Below are 23,534 nucleotides of genomic sequence, written 5' to 3' on the forward strand. Positions count from 1 at the left end.
TGAAATTTTTTTCTTACGCAATAGCCAAGCACAGCCCAAATACTTGGCAATGCCGCAGACAATAGTAAGTGACGAAGTATCAGTCTGCAGAATGCGTAGCACAGTACGATAGTCACGGCATCCGAACATTCTACAAATCGGACGCAACCATTTGGCTCTTGGCCTTCGATAATGGTAGCAAGCAAATAAAAAGTGAGGAATGGACTCATTAGGTGCTGTGCAGCTCGGACAACCAGCAGATGAAGGTAAGGATCCCTTCCAGCCAGCAGTCACACAATTAAGGGGGAGGGACCCTAATCTGAAACGTACGTACAGGGATCTGTCCAGTGGAGACTGGATGAAGTCAAGGTATGCCTCCAATTTACAAAAGGGCTTATGTTCGAAGAAAGCCTCACTCAGCTTCCCCGATTTGGGATTGTTCAGATCTCTTGTATTTACCCAGCTCCAATAGGCTTCCTTAAGATCCTGTTTCGGAGGGGGTACCTGGGATACCCAGGAGTCTTCATAGCCAATGGATTTCAGTGTTTGCTTTATGTGAGTGATCCATTTTAACCTCCGCCCAGTGTCTGCTGATATGAGATCATTTAAACCTGCTGCATATTTAGCAAGTTCAGGGGTCCGCCGCAGTCTTGCCCAGAATAATAAGGGTCGCAGACGTGCAATGTCCTGAATAGAGTGTCTCCCGAGGTCATACAGCAAAGGTTTTAGGGGGGATGATGTTGGGACAGAAATGAGGTTCCTCATAAATTTGTTCTCCGAGACCACCAATTCGTGAATGTTTTCATGGCCCCAGATTTCAGCCCCATACATAGAGCTAGACAGTGCCTGGGCCTCATATACCACAAGAGCCGGTGCCACAGGTCGACTAGTAGAGAGATATTGTTCTCTTATAATGGCACCGGAAACCCTCTTGTGGCACAGAAGCATCTTAGTCAGATGTGAACTCCACTTCATCCCTTTTGCAATGCGTATCCCTAGATAATCAAAGGAATCTACAATATCTAGGGGAGTGCCATCCAGAGTAAAAGTATAGCTAAAACGTCTCGGAGGGTTTATAACCATTAGTTTAGTTTTTTCGGTATTAATAATGAGCCCATAGGATTTGCAGAAGGAGGCAAATCTGTCTAGGTTTCTTTGTAGGCCAGCCGGGGATTTTGAAATCAGGAGAGTGTCGTCGGCGAACAGGAGGGTGTGGATCTTTTCGCCAGCCAGGACTGGCGCATCAGCAGGGACCTCTCTAAGGAAGTCCACCACCCCGTTAATGTATAGAGAAAACAGGGTGGGAGCCAGCACACAGCCCTGGCGTACCCCCCTATTCACCGCGACACTCCCTGTAAGCTGGCCCTGGGCCCCCCATCTAATATTAGCATGATTATTTTCATGTAAAAGCTTTAAAAAGGCAAGAATCTCATGGGGAACACCTAGTTGAAATAATTCCTCGCCAACGCTTGTGGCAGGTTTTAAGTCGAAAGCCGACTTTAAATCAATAAAAGCTAAATATAGGGTTCCCTTGCCTAAAACTACTGTTTTCCAATATATCATAAAAAATCTAAAAACTTGATCCATAGTGCCTACCTTTTGTCTAAAACCTGCTTGGAAGTGTGATAAAACATCCCCGTTCTCAATCCAGCATCTCAGTCTCATTAGGAGAACCCTGCCAACCACTTTCTGTATTACGTCAATTAGACTGATGGGTCTATAGTTAGCAGGGTCCTCCTTATTGCCTTTTTTAAAAATTGGTACAACCACCGCGGCTTTCCAGGACTCAGGTACTATAGAACCCTTAGCTATGGCGTTCATGACAACAGCAATAAAAGAGGCCCAGGGAATTGGATCGTGTAGAAGAAGATCACCTGGTATGCCATCAGGCCCAGCCGCCTTACCGGGGGCAATGCTTTTAATAGCCAAAATAATTTCGTGGGTCCCAAAGTTAGTCTCCGCTGGGAACTCAACGATAGGTGGCAAATCGTCCGCCACCGGTGTGTCAGAGACAATCTCACCCTCATATATAGCAGAGAAATGGTCGAACCATTGCAGCTCCGCTATATGATTTGGGATGCTTATTGTTTTGGCCCTTTTGGCTCTATTCAAAATGTCCCAGAAGGCTGTAGAATTCCGATTTAGGGCCGCCTCCTTGAGTTCCTGCCAATGATTTTCTTCCCAATCCCGTTTGGCGTCTTTCAAGGATCTTGAATAATCTTGTCTTGCCTTACTAATTAGATTTCTATCCTGTTTCCTTAGGGCTTGGGACAGGGTAACTCTGGCCCTTTTGCAACCTTTAGAGTACCAAGGGTTTCCGCTCCTCGAGGAGTCCACCTTGGGACGGGCTTTCTCCCCCAGAATAAAGAAGTCCCCTATTTTATTGATGGTGTCAAGATAGACAGAAGCTATGAGGTGGGGATCATCCATTTTGGTGCTGGCATCGCAAAGTTCAGTGTGTTTACTAGCTAAAAGCTCTTTGATCGAAGCGAGCTTCTCCTCATGTTGGGAGATCCCATGCCATTTAAGGCGTCGACAGCACCCTGCCAGTGATACCTCCTTGGTTGCCATTAAGGGGGGTTCGTTGGCCACATTGGGTGTTGTCATCCAGAGGTCTTTAGTTTGTAAACATAGTGGGTTGTGATCGCTATCTATTGTGTTTTTGACAACCATATCTATGATGAGCCCCCAGGAATAAATATCGACAAGGATATAATCGATGCGTGATGGCGAAATTAACCTGTTAAAAGTAAAGGCACCACCCTTGTCAGATATGGATCTGCCATTCACTGCACGTAGATTAAATTCTTGAGTAAGTGCATTCAATTGAATGGCCCTTTGTGACCATTTCTTAATCGGAGCGAGCTCCAAGGGCGGAATTCCCCAAATGAGATCTGAATCACTGGACCCCAGTAGATCTTCTGAGGCTAGGGGTTCAAAAGTGCAGTTAAAATCTCCACAGATGATAACAGTGGAGTTCCGGTCGATATGGGTCAGTTCATGTTCCAAAGCAGCCACTATCTGAGAGATCTGTCCACCCGTAGAGCCTCTGGCATAAATGTTAAAGAGATCTAGGGTGGGGCCGCCATGTGGACCTTTTATTGTCAAGTGGAGCAGATCGGGGGAAACATTATTATGGCACTGAACCTGCCAGTTGTGCTTGATATTTACCCACACATGTAGTCCCCCCGAAGGGCGACCTTTCCCTGAGCTCAGAGCCGGTAGAAAATATGCGGAATACCCGGATTTATATAGCGGGATTGTACTCCATGTTTCTTGAAATGCACATACATCAAATGCGCCAATAAAATCGTGCCATTCCGGGATCAAAAGCTTTTTGGTGAGCCCCGCAACATTCCATGACACAAAATTAAGAAGGGACATAGGCTTGGCGAGTGTAATGGTGGACTGAATGACAGGGGGCATCTCACGGATCAAGGAGGGCAATAAGAGGGGGGACAAACTTTCAGGGGCTGTGATAATGTGATTAAGAACAACAGTAACCGGCTCCGTAGAACAAGCCTTGGGAGAAGGATTTTGGGCCAGTCAATCAACCCTATTCAAACCAGATTGGTCGCACACTGCTACACCTACCAGTCGTGTTCCCCCAATGAAAGTGGTCCCTGAAGGTCAGCGTCGGCGGATACACCTATGCTCGAGTATGAATGCAAGTATGCGTGGCGTGTGCCATCCCTGGACACGTGTTTCGAGGTAGTTGCCTCTCGTCAGCAGGGAGTAGGAAAATGTGTGGGGTTGCTGTGTAAGCTGCTAAAATCGTTATCAGGTCTAGTACCTCTCGTAGCGCGCAGGTGCGTAACCATGAGTCCGTCGACTCCACCGGCTCAAGGGAGCCTGAATATAAAGTTAAACCAGATTGGTCGCACACTGCTACACCTACCAGTCGTGTTCCCCCAATGAAAGTGGTCCCTGAAGGTCAGCGTCGGTGGATACACCTATGCTCGAGTATGAATGCAAGTATGCGTGGCGTGTGCCATCCCTGGACACGTGTTTCGAGGTAGTTGCCTCTCGTCAGCAGGGAGTAGGAAAATGTGTGGGGTTGCTGTGTAAGCTGCTAAAATCGTTATCAGGTCTAGTACCTCTCGTAGCGCGCAGGTGCGTAACCATGAGTCCGTCGACTCCACCGGCTCAAGGGAGCCTGAATATAAAGTTAAACCAGATTGGTCGCACACTGCTACACCTACCAGTCGTGTTCCCCCAATGAAAGTGGTCCCTGAAGGTCAGCGTCGGCGGATACACCTATGCTCGAGTATGAATGCAAGTATGCGTGGCGTGTGCCATCCCTGGACACGTGTTTCGAGGTAGTTGCCTCTCGTCAGCAGGGAGTAGGAAAATGTGTGGGGTTGCTGTGTAAGCTGCTAAAATCGTTATCAGGTCTAGTACCTCTCATAGCGCGCAGGTGCGTAACCATGAGTCCGTCGACTCCACCGGCTCAAGGGAGCCTGAATATAAAGTTAAACCAGATTGGTCGCACACTGCTACACCTACCAGTCGTGTTCCCCCAATGAAAGTGGTCCCTGAAGGTCAGCGTCGGCGGATACACCTATGCTCGAGTATGAATGCAAGTATGCGTGGCGTGTGCCATCCCTGGACACGTGTTTCGAGGTAGTTGCCTCTCGTCAGCAGGGAGTAGGAAAATGTGTGGGGTTGCTGTGTAAGCTGCTAAAATCGTTATCAGGTCTAGTACCTCTCGTAGCGCGCAGGTGCGTAACCATGAGTCCGTCGACTCCACCGGCTCAAGGGAGCCTGAATATAAAGTTAAACCAGATTGGTCGCACACTGCTACACCTACCAGTCGTGTTCCCCCAATGAAAGTGGTCCCTGAAGGTCAGCGTCGGCGGATACACCTATGCTCGAGTATGAATGCAAGTATGCGTGGCGTGTGCCATCCCTGGACACGTGTTTCGAGGTAGTTGCCTCTCGTCAGCAGGGAGTAGGAAAATGTGTGGGGTTGCTGTGTAAGCTGCTAAAATCGTTATCAGGTCTAGTACCTCTCGTAGCGCGCAGGTGCGTAACCATGAGTCCGTCGACTCCACCGGCTCAAGGGAGCCTGAATATAAAGTTAAACCAGATTGGTCGCACACTGCTACACCTACCAGTCGTGTTCCCCCAATGAAAGTGGTCCCTGAAGGTCAGCGTCGGCGGATACACCTATGCTCGAGTATGAATGCAAGTATGCGTGGCGTGTGCCATCCCTGGACACGTGTTTCGAGGTAGTTGCCTCTCGTCAGCAGGGAGTAGGAAAATGTGTGGGGTTGCTGTGTAAGCTGCTAAAATCGTTATCAGGTCTAGTACCTCTCGTAGCGCGCAGGTGCGTAACCATGAGTCCGTCGACTCCACCGGCTCAAGGGAGCCTGAATATAAAGTTAAACCAGATTGGTCGCACACTGCTACACCTACCAGTCGTGTTCCCCCAATGAAAGTGGTCCCTGAAGGTCAGCGTCGGCGGATACACCTATGCTCGAGTATGAATGCAAGTATGCGTGGCGTGTGCCATCCCTGGACACGTGTTTCGAGGTAGTTGCCTCTCGTCAGCAGGGAGTAGGAAAATGTGTGGGGTTGCTGTGTAAGCTGCTAAAATCGTTATCAGGTCTAGTACCTCTCGTAGCGCGCAGGTGCGTAACCATGAGTCCGTCGACTCCACCGGCTCAAGGGAGCCTGAATATAAAGTTAAACCAGATTGGTCGCACACTGCTACACCTACCAGTCGTGTTCCCCCAATGAAAGTGGTCCCTGAAGGTCAGCGTCGGCGGATACACCTATGCTCGAGTATGAATGCAAGTATGCGTGGCGTGTGCCATCCCTGGACACGTGTTTCGAGGTAGTTGCCTCTCGTCGGCAGGGAGTAGGAAAATGTGTGGGGTTGCTGTGTAAGCTGCTAAAATCGTTATCAGGTCTAGTACCTCTCGTAGCGCGCAGGTGCGTAACCATGAGTCCGTCGACTCCACCGGCTCAAGGGAGCCTGAATATAAAGTTAAACCAGATTGGTCGCACACTGCTACACCTACCAGTCGTGTTCCCCCAATGAAAGTGGTCCCTGAAGGTCAGCGTCGGCGGATACACCTATGCTCGAGTATGAATGCAAGTATGCGTGGCGTGTGCCATCCCTGGACACGTGTTTCGAGGTAGTTGCCTCTCGTCAGCAGGGAGTAGGAAAATGTGTGGGGTTGCTGTGTAAGCTGCTAAAATCGTTATCAGGTCTAGTACCTCTCGTAGCGCGCTACTTGCTAGTATGACGAGCGGTGTGCGACCCACTTAATGGTTGAATCAACCCTATTCAAGTTGGAGTCATTACTAAGAATCCTCTGTCTACCCACTGGTAAAGAATTGCTTGGGATCCAAAGCGGAGTACGCCTTATCTGGATACCGGAATGGTCTGGGGCTGAGGTGTGATACTCGAGGAGCACCAAATTCTCGGCCAGGGTGCTATTAGAAAGAGTAAGCTCAATACAGTCAAATTGGCTAGTGTAATGAGACAGTCTTCTGGCCTTGGTAATGTCTTCCCGAATGATAGACCTACAGCCCCTGACATGCCTGACCCAGTGTATAGCTTTGTTAGTGAGGGAATCCACATTTTCGTGAGATTGATTGTTAGTAAGTCTTGGTACCCCAGCCATATAAACTACGGTTGGGTTAGACAACAAACCAGCAGCAATAGGATTAAGTGCGGTGTTGTCTCCGGAACATGGCACAGACCTCTGGCTACTGGGTCTTAAGGATCCAGTTCCTACAGCTAAATGTGGAGTAGGGGTGGTAACTTTATCAGTTCTCTGATTATTGACAGTATCCCTATTTAGTGGTATACTCCGGCTAGTGGAGGGCAGAGTTGGCTTTCTGGTGGAATTAATCGTGTCATAAGGTAGATCATTAGCCCTGTGTGTAATTGGCAAGGGGCCGGTTTTAACGGGGATTAGAGGTACAAGTGGTGTTGGCACCCCAGGGCTGCTATGCGTTGTAGACTGCATAGGAATTAATAAAACCCTCTTGCTCAGTTCCATAACTATGTTCTTCAGGGATACTATCTCGGACAATAGCTGATCAATTTTTTGTTCCAACAAGACCCCATGCGAGCTAGGAGTCTGAGCTACTTTAGAGGGCGAGGAACCAACCACTTGAGATGCAGATGTATCCTCCTCTAAGTCTTCCAGGATAGCAAACCTATTAGAACAAGTGAGGTCGAGCTGGATAATGGAAGAGGGAGATTCGGTGACTGATATGGGGTCCTGTGTAGCCTGTTTATCTTTCTGACAGGGCTCATAATCATGAACTATAGGTGTAAGGGAAGTAGGTGCAATAGGAGGGGCTTCCCTGGCTTTAGTAAACATATTTGGGATCTTGCGAGTGCAAATACTAGGTGACAAATCTTTTGTCAGGTCCCCAGTGATAGAAGAAACAGAACTAGAATCCTCTAATATGACTTGGCAATTGTCAACAATAGCTTCAATCCTGTCTAGAATGCAGTTGCCTGCTGCATGGTTAACTTTTTTTGCTTTCTTTCCCTTTTTCGAGACGTTACCCCCACCTCCTTCCATGGATTTCCTTTTGGCCATGTTGCAAACACAAGGGGGATGAGGGATATCAACAATACCACAAACCTAGGGACAATATAAGATCAAGGGGCAGTATACTACAACAATACTTGGTTCAGGCTCTCACAGTGGGTGGTGCTGCATAATATATTATAGTCACAGTTTTTCTCTGGGGGTAGAAGGGTCGCAGCAGTACAGTACCTTAGTGTGCCAGCTGGCACGTACGAGGGGTGGCCCAGCCCTGCCTCCTCCTGCCCCTGACGGCCACAGACGGCCCGCCCTCTGCCCGGGCTCAGCCCGGCGCCGCGGAGGGAGCCTGTCCTTTTGAAGCGCCTCCGTGCGCGCTGATAGGCGGAAGGCGGAAGTGGTCAGAGCCTGCAATGCCTCACGGGAGCTGTAGTCTCCACCTGCTGTGGCCGGTGATGGAATGAGGCGGCAGGGAGATCGACAGCGTTAGCGCCCCGTCTCTGAGGCACTACTCCACACCCAGGAACTGCCCGCAATGTCCGCTGTGCTGTGCTGCCAGGTAAGAGACCTTCCCCCGCTCCACCGAGGGAGCCTGTCCTTTTGGAGCGCCTCCGTGCGCGCTGATAGGCGGAAGGCGGAAGTGGTCAGAGCCTGCAATGCCTCACGGGAGCTGTAGTCTCCACCTGCTGTGGCCGGTGATGGAATGAGGCGGCAGGGAGATCGACAGCGTTAGCGCCCCGTCTCTGAGGCACTACTCCACACCCAGGAACTGCCCGCAATGTCCGCTGTGCTGTGCTGCCAGGTAAGAGACCTTCCCCCAACCTATGTGATTATGCTTATTGTAAGAAAAAAAATGTCAAGTATTGGATTCTGCACATCCCAAACATGTTTGAAACCCTGTCTTCAGTTTTTGGGTGTGCTCCATGGGCAGTCCAGCTCCTGGTTTACAGCGGAGCAGCCTTGACGAAAGGAGACCGACCCATAGGTGCAGCCAACTGGGATGCATGTGTGAACTGACTCGAGTAGAATCGGCCTTTATGTTCACCTGCCCTCCATCCTGTAGTGTGCCTTCAGAGGAAGTGAAAAGGCCATTTTAATTACAAACGTATCCTAGCCTGTTCAGCGGCTTGCCCAGCAAACAGTGCAGTTTGTCCGTGCATGAGGTCGCTGTCAGTGAGACGACCACGGCGAGTGACTTCTTCACATTTAATTCACTATTTTCTGGTCATTCCTTTGATAGTGAGTGTGTTGGTGCGTAGATTACCCTTTCACGATGTCTCCAACTCAACTCTATAGCAATGAGAGTGAGTCCCTCCTTGTAGAGCACGCCTCATTGCGTGCGGTCTCGTAGCGGGTTGATGTTGCTTCAGAAGGAAGGCGCGGTCAGCCCAAAGGTGAGTCGCTCACCTGAGTGACGTGTACCTGCCAAGGACTCGGCGTCGATCCTGTTCCTGTTGCGCCTCGGTCGGGCGTCCATCCTGGTGTATCATCTGACGCGGCGCACGTCCTGTTCCCGTGGGGCGTCCGCGTGAGTAGGTGCTGTTGGGCTGACTCGCTGCGGGCGCGGGAGAGAGTACTTTAGCTCGCACGGGAACCCCCGAAGTTGAGTGCGATGGTATCAGGAAGGCTCCGAACCTGCCCAGCCTAGAGACGCTCGTGGAAGACCGAAGGCTCCGCGCCGACCCTTATTGAACGTAAGAAACCTTGTCTCAGATTCTCTTCTACATTTGTTTGAGGATGAGGGAGTCCGGTATTCGCCAAACCCTTCGGGGGTAAGGGGGAGGGAGGGTGTGTGGGATGTAGAGTGTTACGGGAATCCACAGCAGAGCGGAGTGTTATTGCCATTATAAACGAAAGCAGGAACTTCCTGCAATTAATAGGTTAATCAGGGATGTGACAAGAATCTAAATCTGGTTCTGGAGACGAGCGCGCTCACCTCTGAGCCATGTAATACTTTAAAACCTTCTTTCTGAGCACATTCCCTCTTGGGACCCGGTTGGCCCGGGTTCGACCCCATCACCCGAAAGCAGTGGGTGCTGGGAACAGGTTCCTCTCTGGCCACACGCTGCCCTTTGTTGTACTTGGAGCGGGTTTCCACTCTTATATGCGAGGAGTAGATGTAATCAGGCAGTGTTCTGGAGCAGGTGCCGCATCCTTTATCTCTAGATCTCACACATTTTCCAGTGATTGGAGCAGGTTCCTGACTGGAATCGTAGGAGGGAACTGGCACTGTTGCATTTGTTTAGTTCGACTGTAAACCATTGTAAAACGACCCTTACTCCATGTGGCTGCGAAGGACAATTTTGTAAATACACGTAACACCATGCCCTCCGACCCCCCGTAACTGGAATAATTCATAGAAACCATTTGTAACGTCTATTCGGGAGTTCCACTGGGGTTGCAAGGTTGATTTAAGTGCGAACGTACTGCTATATGCCCGACTACTTACTTAACGGAAAGGTCCAGGGACAACGTTAACGTAGTGGCAAATATACTTTTCTCCCACCAGTGTTGGCAGGTGCCGCCGCTCTCGCTGGTCCCTTTAAGAGGACGGCTAATCGTAGACCGATGTGCACAGTGAGGACTGCCTCGCTCTCATTCTCGGCGCTCCGCTGATGCTGCCTGGGCCTGTCACTGGCAAGGCAGCGGAAACAGCGGACTCGGAGCTGTGGACCGAGGGACGGGCAGAGGCGGAGGCGAGGGAATGCTCAGGCCCGGGAGATGATAGGACCCCGGGGCACGGTAAGAGGAGGCCGTTTGGTTATGTATGTGTCCGATGACAGGCTGGGAGAAAAGCAGCGGACACAGCTCCATCTAGGCTGAGCACCTGGGGAAGCTGGACAGGAACAGTCGAACCTGTGGGTTGTAGAGAAGTACAGCGTATGAGGTCGGAGAGTCGTATCAGGGCTGTGAACCCGGTCATCCTCATATCAGATCATGGGGTCCTGACGTACCAAAAATGTACAGCTTGACTCCCTCAAACCAGAGTCTGGCACCCGTTCCCTGAGGTGGCAGAGTGAAACTCAGCAGATCCAGGCACGCTGCCCATAGTCCCTACTAGAACCGGAGACACGAACACCACACACAGCCGCGCGTCAGCCTGCCCTACACAGGCACCCATCACCCAGAGTATTGCACTGTGGGAGCCTCGTACCAGGGCCAGTCACCCTGGCCCCATACAGAGCGACTTGGCTTCACTCAAGCATACCAGGGACAGGCACTGTACCTGGAGCATGGCATCTTAGTGCCAGAGCCCTGCCCTTTGACAGTTCATAACAGAGTCTGGCCCAACATTCTCAGAACCTACACCCGCAATTGCCAGCGCCTGCCTCACTTGGACTGCCCCATAGCAGTTTAAGGCTTTCTAACCTCTTCTTCCTACGAACCTTAACAACCCTTACCAGCAGTTTAGTGCATCTTCCTCACTCTCTATCGTCCCCATATGATAAGGCCCAAGGATTTCCACACACCATACAAATGTAAAGTGAATGCCCCTATACAAGAGAGAGCACCATGGAGTCCCCCATACCAGGAAAGACACAATGACTCCGTCATCCCATACCACAATTAAGCAACCTGCTACCACTGTCCCTCCTTTCTTACATTTCATCAGTATGTAAATCTATAGATTGTTGAAGTAAGCCTCACTGTCCTTCATGACCATGTAATAAAAGGCATGGAGACAATGGTTCAGGTTTACATTTCTTCCTCCCTTCTATGACCTTTTGTTCCACAGTGCAGGCCCCTTCCTTGTCTTATTACACATCGATGGCTTCCTCATACAAGTTATTAATCCATGAGTGTCCTCATTGAAATGAGTCGAAGCAGCTCACTGTGTTTGTAGACTAACCACCAGCCACAGGAAGTTTAACGTCCCCTAACTTAATAAACTGTACCAGCCCCCTCTGCATTCCAGAATCAATGTCAGTTTGTTGTGGGATCTTTAATGAGTAAACAAAGTTACCTAGGCTCTAAACTCAACATGCCTGATGGTGCTCAACTACAAAAAACCCATGCTGTCTGACCAGGCTGGGTGTCCAAACTCGCAAAGAAGAACTGCCTTTTGCGGCATATGACCTGAAGCTCTGTGATTACCTCTCTTAGCACCTAGACTTGTTTCTGGAGATGGAATCCAGGAAAGGTCTCCCAATTCACCTCTTCACAACCTTCCTGTTATTCTAAACTGGATACATTCTCTCTGCAGCCTCACCCCTCTGTGATGTTATGTTTCTTCTTTATTTGTCCATATGTATATCATGTGTTCCCTTTGTAAACATACCTGTGTGTTGGTTGCATGTCCTGTTGCTATATGTAGCACTCTACAGCCCACTGGGGCTTGGTTTGCCATCGGAAAGTGAACATTGCAGCTGCTTTAGATGTTGCAACAAGTATGTACAGACACTAATGAGAATTGGTGTCATGTCCATTTCAGATCTGACCTCCTCCTGGCTTATAAGATATTAATTATAAAAGTACTTTTCTCTCTTAATCCTCTGTATGGATCTTTGACCCTGTTGAAGTGGCTCACCTGTGTGTGTGGTCCGCCCTTGCAGTGTTCAGGAGGCCTTTACGTACGTGCATTATCTCCTCTGAAAACACTGGTACCTGGCAAGTCCATTTCTCATTGTGTGAGACACAAAGGTCTCTTTTTTTATTTTTTATTTAATGATTGAGCCTGGGCAGCACATGTGATGCATGCTGTATTCGAGTATGGACTTGGAGCCCTGCCCACTCTCCGCCCATATTTATCATTGGCTTGTGTCATTATCCTTTGTAAATGCTGGTTTCTGATTCGTTAATAGGCTTGTTAGTCCCTCCTTAGTACCGCCATGGCTTAATTTGTAACCTCCTATGAGGACTGGCCCTTTTACTTCAGGTGTTTCACGGTATGTCTTATTTAGTCTGTAAGCACTATTTTCTTGTCCTTTATAAAGGATCACTTTCTGCTCCCTTTTTATACAGAATCTCCGGTTCTTGAGAATTTTTGTGAGTTTTATTGTAAATGACAATGCTTTTATTTCTGTGTGAATTATCAAAACGGATAAATAAAAGGCATTGTCATTTACTTTGTCAATAGCTTAAACTCTCTCGCAAATGCGAGACCTATTGCATTGCAAATGCTTGTTTTTTATAGGGATGTTTTCTTTGTAGCCTTTTACGCCCCCCCAAAAAATGTACAGTCCATGCATAGCAATAGTCACTCCAACACACATATTGAGCTGATTATCGAGGCCTAAGATGCTTTGAGTGCTCTTGGGTTTTTCGGGGTGAAGGTGGTGGGTGGGGATCCCTGATCTAGACTTGGGAGGTCCTGATCCAGGATTTGAATGTTTCATGGATGTCCGTGTACCCCAAAGGTGGCTGAGTGCTGTTTGTGTGTGTATATGGACGATATTACGTCTGTGAGCGGATGCAGTATTCAACTGGGAGGGCATTCTCCCTGTTTGCTTTCGGTGGCGGTTGTGGGCTTGTTTTGGAAGGTTGGGGTTGGAGACGGAGTTGGCGTTAGTTGAAAGGTACGTAAGTTCGTGCGGCTGGCTGACCCCAAGTTGTGTTTCATGTACTTACATCTCAAGGCTCTTCTCCTTCAAGCTAAAGTGGCCCTATGATAGGATCAAGGCAGACGCCTATGGCTAGCGGGCCCTTTATAGGGTTTCACCCAAGAGTCCTGGGATTGACCTTCGCGTTGGAAATGCACTCCTCCGTACGTAGCACCAGGCTACCCGTGGCTGTAACACCGGTCAGGCCAAATATCGTTTATAATAGTTGTTCATTTATATAGCAGGGCTTGCCAAAGTCATAAAGTGCTGGCAACCGATGTTACTAACTTAGTGATACTTTAGGTCTCGCCTAGGCAGCGCGCATGCTTTACTCTAGGAGATGACCTTTAGAAATTGGTCGGCTCTTTTTTCAGCATTCGTGCTGGCATCCACCTTGCAGGAGCGAGCAGCGGCGCGTGCGTGCTAATTGAATACATATGGTACACGCGCCGCTGCTCGCTCTCGCAAGGAGCATGCTAGCACAAGCACAAGTGTTTAGCACGAGTGCTTAAAACTTGCTTTTTTTGATTTGTTGAGTGTTTAGCACGAGTGCTTAAAAATCGCTTTTTAGGTCTCGCCTGACCCAGCGCATGCGCTGGTCTGGCGAGATTTATTGAGAGGGCTCCAAAAAGTGCTACCAGGCCAGCCTAGAGCTACAGTGCATGTGCGCGGGCGCGCGCGATCACTTTCACTTTCGCGGCTGCACGGCCGCTTTGCATAGCCAAAAGGTCTCGCTTTTGGGACCTTATAAGTATTTAGTTATGCAACTGTTGCATGGCTAAACACTTATAAGGTCCCAAAGGCGAGACCTATTGGCTATGCCAATGCTTGTTATATTTGTGTTTTTTCCATGCCTTTAATAGAAACCCCCTTCAGAAGGTTTATAGCACCTCGATGCAGCACAAACTCACGATGTGGCCTCCTTTGCTGAGGGCGCCAAAAATGTCAGTCTCCAACTGATATAGTGCTTTTCATTGAGGGTTATCGTACTTCTAAGCGCCTTCAGTGTTTGTTAAATTGGGAAACGGCAGTCCAGGATGATGCAGTGCCCAGGGTTACACAGTGATGTTTAAGCGGAGCAGCCTGCATTGGAACACACTTATTGTGCTACCGAAACCTACAACGTTCCCACATTTCTTTCTAACGCAAAAGCCTCCAGCCACTAGCGTTAGGGTGGATAACGCCTACAGATGTTTACCACCCTTATTGAGCCACCCTCTTGCAAACACCACTTGTGAGCACCACCCAAGCTGCACACCAGAGCCTCCACGGATCCGATCCCCCTCCCCCCTGCGGGCAGTCCCTAATGCATTCATCGCAGGTTCATCAAATAATTAACCTTCACTTCAGGCTCCTAATGAGACACGCACATCTAAAATTAATTATGAATTAAAAATAAATTTGTCCCTCTCATTAATAGAAACATGGAAGTAATTGCTTGAAACCCCGCTCGTTGGTGCTTGGAAAAGCAATTGTTAAGAACCGCTGGCAGGCGACGCCGCATAAAGCGCCTCGGTGGTCCTGTTACACTAAACAACGCGGCCGTGCACAGAGAGGAACTCTCTCTCTCTCTCTCTCTCTCTCTCTCTCTCTCTCTCTCTCTCTCTCTCTCTCTCTCTCTCTCTCTCTCTCTCTCTCTCTCTCTCTCTCTCTCTCTCTCTCTCTCTCTCTCTCTCTCTCTCTCTCTCTCTCTCTCTCTCTCACTGTCACTGTCACTGTCTCTCACACTAACTCTATCACTCACTAACTGACTGTCACTGTCTCTCACTAACTAACTGAATAACTTTCTCACTAAATACACAACTTACTCTGTCTCTCACTGACTGACTCTCACTCTCACTAGCTCACTTACTCTCTCACTAACTAACTCTCTCATTGACTCTATCTCTCTCTCTCACTTTGGGGCATATTATCAAGAAACGGCGTTCAGATTATCGCCGCTTTAGCGGCAGAAAACTGCCGCTAAAGCGGCGATAATGGGCTTGATAATATGCCCTTGAGAATTCACATAGAAGCCCATGTTCTGGTGTCAACATGGGCTTCTATTTAAATTCTCTGCAGCATATTATCAAGCCCATTATCACCGTTTTAGCGGCAGTTTTCTGCCACCAAAGCGGCGATAATTTTAACGCCGTGCTTGATAATATGCCTCAAAATCACTAATTAATTAACTCTCTCACTAACCTTTATACAGGTAGTATTTCACAACCTTCACCCTCCTACTATTTATGCCCCCGCCCAAACAACCATTCGGACAGGCACGTTAAAGTTGCAGGCATTAAAAGAACAAAAAAAATCAACACGTTATTTATTGTAAATACTTTTTTAATATGAACGTTCAGTTGTTCATAATGCTTTCTTAATCATATATAAAGTAACAAAAATGCTTCTAACACTTCTTTATTATAACTTTTCAGCCTGCTGCACTTCTATACAGCACACATTAAACACATAGGCAAACTCAATATCTCTGGCTAAACACTTATAAGGTCCCAAAGGTGAGACCTACCTATTGGCTATGCCAAAGCTTGTTTTGTATTGTCAGCAGGACGGAAGGCTGAGCATGCCCCCCCCAAATGTAACCCTGAAACTGTAACGACAGACGCAGCGATCCACTGCTATATACTTTTATTAAAGCGCGTTTATTGCTCTGAACCAAATACATCCAGACTTTCTAGTCCTGCTGCATTCCAGAGGGAATGCTAGACGTTTATAGTGAATGGAAGCTGTTGCAGCAGTGCGGCTGCCGCCAGTGTCGGTGCAACCGAAGGACTGCCGCGTCACTTCCGGTAGCACCAACTTTACTGCTCCCAACTCCCAAGTTTCTGTCTTCATAAGGGTATTGAACGTTTCTGTTCTGTAACCAACAACGTGTTCAATAAATAGGCCCCAAGTAGTATACCTGTTCAAGTGAAGGCGGGCTTTTGCAGTACTGACCACTCTGCTACACGGTATAATTGCAAATACCTTGGTTTTCCTTTTGAGCAAGAAATTATTCAGGGAAATACTGTGCCCAAAAACAAGTTTGTAATTTAAAAAAAAAAAAAAAATGTGGCCTGAATGCGACCTTGTTTAAATGGATATTTTGAATGTATCCAAGTATTGTCAGCTTGCATATCGAAGACTGCCTCGAGGAAAGCAGTGAATGTCATGGTCGGTCCTCATGGGAAGCCGGCAGAGAATGAGATGTATCATCTTTCACAAGAAGCGCATTCACACACAAAATAGTTCCTCTCAGTGTCAGAGACAGTGACCACTGTAGAAATGTGTGATTTTTTTGAGACCACAAACCTATTTTTGTTCTTTAACAGTTTTATTGAGACAAACGAGGGCTGGCAGGTCCCCAACAAAGTTGTAGGCAACTCTTGGAAAAACAAGCATTGGCAAAGCAAAAGACTGAAAAATAGACCGTTTTTGCATTGACGTTCTGGGCTGTTTTTCTATGTATTGTATTTTTGTTTTGGTGAAATGCAGAATTGTTCTAGGATGCAATCTCCTAACCGACAAATGGCAATAATACCTGAACGCCCCATATCCTCCAATACTAGTGCAGACAGTACGCTGTGCCTCTAGAGCAGAAAGTCCACCTCTTCTTTTACAGGTGCCTCGCTAACGCATCTCCTCCCTTCTGCTTGCATTAACTATTGCTGGTTCAGTATTTTGTGGTGCCTGCCTTCTATGCTGTGTGTCCTCGTATTAAGGACCCCCTAAGAACAGGAGCAGAACGCAGAGGTTGAGAATAGAAGGAGGCAGTTTTTCAGGGATGCTGGGGAAAGAGCAGAATATTGAGTGGTTGATTTCGTTTAAAATTGCTTAATTTTCCTATTCAACTGCAGTTGCCGGACAGTCACCGGGAGTCCTAGTTCTGAGAAGTTAGCATTTTAAAGTGAAGGCTGTTGGGGCATTTCAGGAAGACATTCTTTACACTTAACCTCCAAGAAAGTATTGGATTCTTAGGGAGCATTTCCATTCCAATGTGCACTTTAGTCTGTTTTAGGAGTGAACCCACAAATGTACAACTTTGTGGGTATCCACCAGCTTTCAAGTGGCCTCCAATTGCCCCTGCACTAGGTACATTAATATTACTAGCCCTAGTCTTAAACATCTGACTGTCAAATAGCTACCATACTTGCAGGTTTCTTCAGTCGTAACTGGACTTTGCAGTCAGAAAAGCCTGTAAACTATTATTGCCTGAATCAAGATTTAGAATTCCTAGTCACAACTGTGTGCATTCGTAAGTGAGGCCAACATTGTTAAATGATTTGTGGATGTGGGCCCTCGGTAGTATATGTGCAAAAAAGATAGTGAATTTGGTATCTCAGTTCTTATCTTGTTACACTGTGATTAATAAATACAGGTTCATGACCTTTGTTAAGCTCATTTCTGAAAGTCACTTGTGAAGTTGTGTTTTAAAAGACTCTGGTGTAGCTGTTGCACCCAGTGAGCGTTCACAAAATGGCCTTGGCTGGGATCCTGGCTGAAATGCCTCATGGCATAAGAAGCGTCCTTGCAGTTTTTAGGTCTATTGGGAAATGGGATACATGTCCAGGTGGTTTGGTAATACCTTGTGACTATGGGGGTCATTGCTTCTGTAGGGGATGCAGGCACCAGTTAGGGGGCATAGTGACACACAGGCCGTTGAAATACCTGAATCTTGTGTTAGCTGCTCCTACATTGGTGAAGGGGCCTGCTCTTATGACCAAAAGCATACTCCATATTTAAGCTCTTACTTGAGCTCCACCTCACTGCCCCCCCAGTGACCCGCCTCCTTTATCTCGTTTGACCGTGATGCTGTCACATTCACCATTGTGTTCAGTACATTCATAGCCAAACTCTGCAATATCCGCTCAAGACCCGCCATTATCGCTTGCACGTCACCTCCCCATCAGACTCCTCATTTCTTAATAACTTATTGAATAAGCAGTCAAACTTCCAAACTGGAAATCGGCAAAGTCACACGTACACCTTCTTCACAGAGATACACGTACACTTTTTCCCGAGATAATCAACTCGTGTGCTTCATTTTTATTTTAAAACATTTAACAGATAAAAACAACTTTCCAACCTGACAGCACCGCACCCTTGCCTGGGAAGCATGAAGCCCCCAGTCCTCTTCCTGTCCCTCTCCTCTGTCTCAGAGCAGCATTCTTCTCCCTTTTGCCTACTCGCTCTTTTAAGTGTACTTTATGCACTTCTGACTGGCTTTCTTTATTTGTATCAAAAAAGGGAGTGGAGGAGGAAGAGGATATACTGGGTTTGTCTTCCTCAACAAGTCTCTCATTCACAAAAAGAAACCCAGCTATGTCACGCTGACCAACTCTCCTTTAAAGAAAAACAAGGTTTTCTTGTAAAACCCTCACCCACCAGGGTTACCCCTTGGCGGCATGCTTCAACATCCGGTCTATCCCATTCCGCTGCGGAACGGTGCGTGCTGCGACCTACGAACTACAGAGGAGCACTTTTTGATTTTAGAAAAAGAAAGTGTTAAAAAAAAAAGAAAGAGGTTATTTTGTGCTGGAATGTAATTTAAAAATACCTGGCAGGTAAGTGTATCAATCAATCAATCAAGGATACGTTTATTTAGACCGTTTGGTCTTTAAACCACAGCACATACATTAACATTTTAAAAATTCTACACATAAAATATCTTATTCATCAAAACATAATATCCTTAAAACTTAATTCCTAGCAGTTTAAAAGACAATAAAATATAATTTTAGATTGCAACACACTTTCCTACACTTAATCTTCTAATACAGCAGGGAACTTGTATACATCCGACATATGTTTCCCTATAGCCATCAGACAAGGGAATGATTTACTTAAGTTTTAAAAGTGTTGTCAATCCAATAAAATATAAAGTATTACATTTCATCCCTATCATGCACATATATTTACCATCTGGATGAATAGGGCCGGATTTTATGGCACTATACATTACGGCTGGGTTAATACCGCCACTCAGAATCCATATTCATCCCCCAATAGCAGCAACTCTTAAACCCGATAAACTTGGATTAGAATATATAATTATGGTTAAATATCAATAAAATTCATAGAATACATTGGCAATTATGTACTGTACAATCCACGACTCATTGCAATTCAGTTCAATGTAACTTTGTCTAAAACATTTTGCATATAATAAGTGGGGAAGTCTAAAAAGAGAGGAGGGATAGGGATCCTAAACCCCCTTCAATCTGTCCCTCAAAAAAGTTTTTATACTTTTCATATAGTTGCCCAAGGCAATAGCTATATCCAGATTTTTCATTTCTACTAATAAGTCTATAGATTGGGCTCTTGACCTAATTCCATATTTTAAGAAAATCGGGCGTAAAAACAATTTCCTCAATGCTAAAACTGCAAGACAATCTACCAATATGTGCAAGATATCATTTTGAGTTCCAAGTCCGCATTTACAGATTCCGTCGGGATTTAACATTTTAGCCTTTATCTTTCCCTCCATTAGCCAAGGGTTCATTCCAATTCGTACTCTTAGCAGTTCACATCTAAGCTCATAATTTGGCAAGGTGTCCAGGTATGGGTACCATGATTCTTTTATCCATGAAGATTTTATCTCTTTCACTGAGTTTTTCATAGTCAAGTATTCCAGATCATTCTTTCTTGACAGTTCCTGACCTTGGAACCTAAGTGAGCTCTTAGTAAATTCTAGCTCCAGTGTGGGCTGAGTTAGACTCACGTTTAGTGACTCTGCTATGATTGAGAGCTTCATTTTTACCTCCCTTGCCCACTTTAAGCTACTGCTTCGGATCTCCTCTCTACACCATTGTGAGACCTTCTTCAGACCCCCGGGGTCCTGGCGTTTCCAAAATCTTAGCAGTGACATTTGAATCTGAATGCTCCAAGCTACTGTTCCTAGCTCCATTCTTACTGCCTGAATCATTGCTGAACTTGGTAGAGACAATAAGGTTTTTAGTATCTTCCCTTCTTCCTGGTCCCATCTACATTTACCACTTAAGTACAGGACTTCTGCCCCGTACAAAACCTGCGGGGGCATCATGGCATCGTATGCTTTTAGCATAGGTCTATGGGACATTTCTCCATATTCCTTATTACATTTTTCCAACCCACAGATTGAGGAAGAAGCTTTTGCTTTTTGTGCTTCAATGTGGGTACACCAGTTAAGGGCACTATCAAACCAGAGGCCCAAATATTTGTATTCTTTTACAATCTCCAGTCTTTCTTGCCCTAAGAACCAGCTAAAAGTTTTCCCTCGTTTTCCAAAACATAAAATCTTCGTTTTATCCATATTTACAACTAAAAACTTTCTCTCACAATAGTCTCTAAAAGCATTTAATTTCCTTTGAAGCCCAAGTTCCGTTTGATCAAGTATCACAAGGTCGTCTGCATATAGAAGACATGCCACTTTATTTCCGCTCATTCTGGGGCTTGCACTTCTTTCTACTTCTAAAACGTCGGGTAGGTCAGCCAAAAATAAGGCAAATAATAAAGGAGCCAAGACACAACCTTGTCTCAGCCCATTCCCTACCACTATTTTCTGTGTGAGTGCCCCCTGTGTATCCTTAATTACCTGGGCCCAATTTCCTGTATGTAATTCCTTTAGAATGACCAGTAAACCCGCCGGTATTCCATACTTAATCAGGCATTCCCAAAGACACTTACGATCCACTGAGTCAAATGCTGCCCGGAAATCAACGAAGCAACAATACAATTTCCCATTTAGCTCTATTGACTTCCGGGCGAGTGCCCAAAGGGCAAAGCAGTGGTCAATGGTGGAATGGCCTTCTTTAAAACCCCCCTGTTCTACCGGTATAATCAAGTGCTGTTCCACTCAAGCTTTAAGCCTTCCTAGAATTATTTTCGCGAAAATCTTTTCACCAATATCTAGCAGGTTTATTAGCCTGTAGTTCTTTGGGGTTTGCATATCTCCTTTCTTATGCACTGGTCTAATTATTGCACCTTTCCAGTTGTTGGGGATCTTCCCAGAATTTAAAATTACTTGAAACATTTGTGAGAAGAACTCTACCCACCAATTTAACTGTGATTTTATTATCCGGGCTGGAATGTTGTCTGGACCTGCTGCTCTTGTTAAATTCAGGGTTTTTATAGTATGTTTTACATTTAAGGGTAAAAAGTCTGCTTTGAGCTCCTCTACTAGCCCACCCCACTCCTGGGGCTCCCTGACATCCAATTCTCTTCCCGGGGTAAACAGTTCCAGCAGGTATTCCACCCATGCCGCTTCTTCCACCACACAATTCATTGAGGCGGGAGTGGATTCTGCTGCTGGTTTTACCAGCTTCCAAAACTGGCGTAAGTTTTGTTTCAATTGCGTCCAGTAATTTTTCCCAGCAAGAATCTTTATAAGATCTTTTTGCACTCCTTATTACCATATTATATTCTTTTTTTAATTGTGCAATCTTATCTACCCTTTCCTGTTCGTCTTTAACCCTTAAGCTACGTACTACCCTCCTTAGCTCCTTCTTCTTTTTTAGGCAATCCTCAGTAAACCACTTTCCATAGGTCTTTGTTACATTTTGATGCCTCTTTACATTTTTTCTATCCTTTCTGAGCTCTACTCGGAGGCTTTGAACCACTTGCTCTAATTTGTCCACATACCAATCTAGACCCTGCCCTCTCTCTTTTCCCAGCTCAAGATTCTTTTGTAGTCTTCCCAGCCTTTCAATGTATTCGTCTGTTAGCCTCGTTGTAATACGTCTTGGGTATCCCACCTCTTGATCAATAACTTTATCACAAGGCTTTAGGTGGATCTCTACAAGCTCTAGCTCCAAAGGGTTATGGTCGCTTCCTTCTCTATGGTAAGTTCTAAAGTCCTTAGCTAAGGCAAAATTCCAGGGTGACATAAAAACATAATCTATTGGGCAATTTTGTGTGCCTGGTTTAAATGTTTATCGCTGGGCAGTCAAGGGGTGACCTTCCGTTTAAGCAAAAGAGGCTTTTAGACCCCAAATAGATTTCCAGGTTTATATCCCGGGTTGAGGTTTCACAATTGGGGAAGGTTGCTTGGTTTACATCATATGCCTCCAATATGTCTGAAAACCAGCCATCAGATTTCTTTGGGTTTAGTTTATGGTTAAAATCCCCCATCAGTAAGATTACATCCGTGCCATGCTTTTCCCCAATTAGATCCATGTCTTCTTTAAAATTGCTCATTTCAGCGACATATTCCTCCTGACTTCCCCATTGCATATATACATTTAAAAGCATTAACTCTGTATACTTTGTACCAAGAGCAGCTAAAAATATCCTACAAGCCAGCAGCCACTTACATTTTACCTTAAGTTGAATTATATTCTTTACTATACTTGTTGATATCAATGTCATAATTCCTCCTGATGGGCGTCCAAATCTTTGTTTCTTTGCTGGTCGATGGAATTGACAGAAGCCATCGAATATTGGGGTCTTGCCGCATAGCCAAGTTTCCTGGATACAAATGATCTCGGAGCTTTTTGCTAGCTCCTTTAAATTTTCCTGTTTTATTTAGTGTCCCAGACCATTTATATTCCAGGAAACAACCTTTAGGCCACGCGGCGTCCCCGTTACCTATTCGACATCTTCTAAATATCCCTCTTGACCATACGCCTCTCCATACCTATTGGAATGGTCTATGTTGCTAGAACCTTTGCTCCAGTTTCCCCACCCTTTTTCTATGTCTGAGTTGTTAACATCTATTTTAATATTTCCCATACTTACACCTACTTCTTTCTCTATTATCCTCACCTGGCTCGTACCTAGTCCCGCGTGACATCTTAGAAAATCATTTCCTTGTGGCTCCATTCCTTCTACATCTAGTTCTACAACTTCTTCGAATATTAACATTATCCCTTCCTTTAATACCTCTCTCTGCCTTCTAAATGGCAAATTTCACCAGGTCTGAATATACCAATACCCTGGTAACCTCCTTTCCTTCCTCATTTAGTTTAAAACCTACTTGCCGCAGGTCTTTTGTACCTATGCCCTTCAAATTTGGGCATTGGGCAAAAGAGTGTAGAAGTTGTGCCCTATTTAATGTCCCTCTCTTCTTCTGTTTCTTACCACCTTTACCTTTTTGAATAGGTACAAAATATAGCCACTTACTCTCTCCACCCTCTTTTCTTATCCCCGTGGGGACCATATATGACTGGGTGGGATGCCTACTAGTTCCTGGATCTGGAAGATACCCTACTTGTGGCCTTACTCCATTGCAGAGAATGTTATCGGGGTTCTTAGCCTCTATATATGGTGAATACCGTACATGCTTCTCCTGGGCCGGTGACTTAATTTTAGGTGGGACCTTTTTCGTGTACTTCTTTGTTATTGACCTTATACCTAATTCATTTTGGGTTTTACTTAACTGAGTTTCCTGTTCAGGTATTCTCGATCTTGCCTTAACCCCACTACTTTTTGCTAATTTAACAAATCCCTTTTTTTCTAACTTCCGTCCAGCTTGTCTCATTATATTATATATCCCATTTCTAAGATTCTCACCCCTTCTTATTACCCTCATAGGCCACCTCGAGAT

General features: G+C 46.1%; 1 protein-coding gene across 2 annotated transcripts in view; it reads left to right on the forward strand.

Annotated features, from left to right (window-relative positions):
- Nucleotides 1–8,864: 8,864 nt before the first annotated feature.
- CANT1 (calcium activated nucleotidase 1) overlaps nucleotides 8,865–23,534 on the forward strand; it is a 90,921-nt gene continuing 76,251 nt past the window's right edge. The window contains exon 1 of one of the 2 annotated variants that reach the window (XM_085617459.1): nucleotides 8,865–9,187. The gene's annotated coding sequence lies outside the window, so the exon portion shown is untranslated. Of the gene's footprint in view, nucleotides 9,188–10,063; nucleotides 10,236–23,534 lie in introns of those variants that run through there. The other variant, XM_085617460.1, reaches the window with a different exon arrangement.

This window comes from Triturus cristatus, chromosome 7, assembly GCF_964204655.1.
Source record: "Triturus cristatus chromosome 7, aTriCri1.1, whole genome shotgun sequence".
NCBI classification, from domain to species: Eukaryota; Metazoa; Chordata; class Amphibia; order Caudata; family Salamandridae; genus Triturus; species Triturus cristatus.